Consider the following 3,566-nt stretch of genomic DNA (forward strand, 5'->3'; position numbering starts at 1 on the left):
GCGACAGTGAGCCATTTCTTGCTCAGATTGTGACCAGCAACAAAAAGTGGATTTTATAAAACAGGCTTCCCAGGTGGCACTAGTGGTAAAGAACCTGCCTGCGAATGCGGGAGGCTTAAGAGATGCAAGTTCAATCCCTGGGTTGGGAAGATCCCCTGGAGGAGGACATGGCAACCCACTCCAGGACATGGCAATCCACTCCCAGGCAAATTTCCCACTTGCCTGGGAAATGGGAAATTTCTCTTCCCTGGGAAATCCCATGGAGTGAAGAGCCTGGTGGGCCATGGTCTATAGGGTCGCAAAGAGTCAGACGCAACTGAAGTGACTTAGCAGCAGCAGCATATGACAACCAGTGATGACCAACTCAGGGGTTTGACTGAGAAGAAGCTCCAAAGCACTTCCCAAAGCCAAACTTGCACCAAAAAAAAGGTCGGTCACTGTTTGGTGGTCTGCTGTCTGTCTGATCCACTACAGCTTTCTGACTCCTAGTGAAACCATTACAGCTGAGAAGTATGCTCAGCAAATCGATGAGACGCACTGAAACTGCACGGCCTGCAGCTGGCACTGGTCAACAGAAAGGGCCGTTATTCTCCACGACAACGCCCAAATGCATATCATACAACCAGTGCTTCAGAAGTTGAATGAATTGCGCTACGAAGTTTTGCCTCATCTGCCATATTCACCTGACCTCTCACCAAACGACTACCACTTCTTCAAGCATCTCGACAACTTTTTGCAGGGAAAATACTTCCAAAACCAGAAGGAGGCAGATAATGCTTTCCAAGGGTTTGTCAAATCCTGAAGCGTGGATTTCTGCACCACAGGAATAAACAAACTTATATTCCATTGGCAAAAATATGTTGATTGTAATGGTTCCTATTTTAATTAATAAAGGTATGTTTGAGCCTAGTTATAATGATTTAAAGTTCACAGTCTGAAACCACAGTTACATTTGCACCAACCTAATTAAAATTTCCAGAACACTGTATGTGGCAGAAGTTGTTGGATTCTGTATCAGAAATTTACCCTCAGGAAGAAAGTGTGTGTGTGTGTGTGTGTGTGTGTGTGTGTCTCAGTCATGTCCAATTCTTTGTGATCCCATGGACTGTAGCCCACCAGGTTCCTCTGTCCATGAGATTCACCAGGAAAGAACTGGAGTGGATAGCCATTCCCTACTCCAGGGGATCTTCCTGACCCAGGGATTGAACCCAAGTTTCCTGCATTGCTGGCAGATTTTTACCACTGAACCACTGGGGAAGCCAACCTCTATCCTCACCTTTAAAATGAATGAGATCAACCTGGGGTCTCCTGCATTGCAAGCAGATTCTTTACCATCTGAGCCACCAGGGAAGCCCAGGAAAAGAGCATAATGGGAGGCTAGTTGTCTGTAGCTGGGGGCTGGGTCTGAGTTTATTGTGTAGTATTTCAGTCCCTGGAGATGCAGCCAGTCAGGGCTGTGAGGGAACTTGCAAAAGATGATGGAGTCAGAGGAGAAAGGGAAGAGGAGGCTGCCATCGTGGTCAGCCCCAGGTGCTGTGACAGGTCCATGCTGGTGGCTCCTGGGCCAGCACACTCACTCTGAGGCTAGGATGCTGTGAGGAGGAGATGCTGTGAGACTATGGGTGGTCAAGCCAGCCAGACTCCCAAGTCTGCCTGCCTCCTGGCCTCTGATGCAGAATGGGTGTGTCAGTTATCTGCTGCTGCATAACAAATACTACCCACCCCCCTGAAATCAGGGGCTTGAAGAGCACATGTGCATTGGTTAGCCCATGGTTCCATGGTGCAGGAGTCCAGGAAGTGCCTGAGCAGCTGCAGTCAAGGTGTCACACAGGGCATCAAGGATCCACTTTCAAGGCACCTCTGTGGTTACCAGCAGCCCGCAGGGCCTCGCTGGCTGTTCTTGGAAGGCCTCAGTTCCTCATCTCTGGGGAGGGCAGCTGGCTTCCCACAGAGTGGGTGATCAGAGACAGGAAGAGACAGACAAACAAAGACATAAGCCCCAGTCCTCTTGTATCTTTGTGATGCCACACCACACCTGCCTGTTCTATTTGTTAGGGGTGAGCAAGTACAGCCCACACTCAGGGCAGGAGAATAAAGCTTCCCCTCTTGAGGGGCAGGGAGTCCAGGAATTTGTGGGCATACTTTTATTTTTTTAATTAATTTATTTGGCTGCGTCAGGTCTTAGTTGCAGTGTGTGAATTCTTAGTTGCAGCTTGTGGGATCTAGTTCCCTGACCGGGGATGGAACCCAGGCTCCCTGCATTAGAAGCATGGAGTCTTAGCCACAGGACCACTGGGGAAGTACCCTGTGCACGTATCCTAAAGCCACCACAACAGGTGACCTTGCCTTGCTGGGGTGTGTGGCTTAACCAGGGGTCCAAGACTGTGGTGATGCTCTGCTGGGAAAGCAGAGGATGACCTGTCTCCTGCCCCTACTGCTTACCTGCTGAGCATCCTAGCTTCTTTGTCAAAAAGAAAAAAAACAAAAAAGACTAAAAGCAAAGCCCAGGAACCATCCCTGATCTTAGCAGGACGTGGGATGGTTAACTCAGCTGGGCTCAGTTTCACAGGGGAATAACCTCTGTGCGTGTTAGTTGCTCGGTTGTGTCCTACTCATTATGACCCCGTGGACTGTAGCCCACCAGGCTCCTCTGACCATGGGGTTCTCCAGGCAAGAATACTGGAGTAGGTTGCCATTTCCTACTCCAGGGGATCTTCCCAACCCAGGGATTGAACCCAAGTTTCCTGCATTGCTGGCAGATTTTTACCACTGAACCACTGGGGAAGCCAACCTCTATCCTCACCTTTAAAATGAATGAGAGCTGCTTGAATCAATAGAGATGAACCTAAAATGTTATATCAGGTGGAGGGAAAAAGAACCACTAAAGGATTTGAATGGTATGACCATCTTTATGGAAATTTCGTGGGACACACACGATGATGGCATATAGTGGGAGGAATACACAGTAACTTGGCAAGAAGTCGCCTCTGAGCCAGGTGAGAGGGGAAGGATGGGGTGGAGCTTCCACTCTAAACTGATCTCCTTAAAAAACACTGCAGAGCAAATATGGAAAAGATGAACATTTGTTCAATCTGGGTGGTGGTACATGGGTGTCTGGTACAGCCTGAACCAGGCACAATTTAAAGTCTTGAGTGTGTTTTGACAGCGGAGCTGCCATGAGGAGGCCGTGGGGAGAGGTGGGTTGAATGCACCCCCTGCCCCAGTCACTCAGGTGCTGGAGACTCGTAGGGTCATCTCGCTCCCTGGGCCTGGATTGGGTCACTCGTGTCCCTGAGGCGCAATACGGGAGGCAGGCATGTCAGCGCATAGCAGAGTCTGACTCCGACCTGGATGTTGGACTGCTGGCAGCTATGAAGCCTCCACACCAACGCCCCACATCCAGGCAGGCTGATAGGAAGTGGGTGCTCCCTCCTTCGTGGCTGCTGGCAGCTCCGTTCTGAGAGCAGACACCTCACCCCCAATCACAGCAAGACCCAGGCCAGTCTCCCTTCCCTGCTGTTTCGGACCCACGTGGGTGGCCGCCCTGCTCCCCGCAGTGAGCCTCA

This window comes from Budorcas taxicolor, chromosome 18 (assembly GCF_023091745.1).
Source record: "Budorcas taxicolor isolate Tak-1 chromosome 18, Takin1.1, whole genome shotgun sequence".
NCBI lineage: Eukaryota > Metazoa > Chordata > Mammalia > Artiodactyla > Bovidae > Budorcas > Budorcas taxicolor.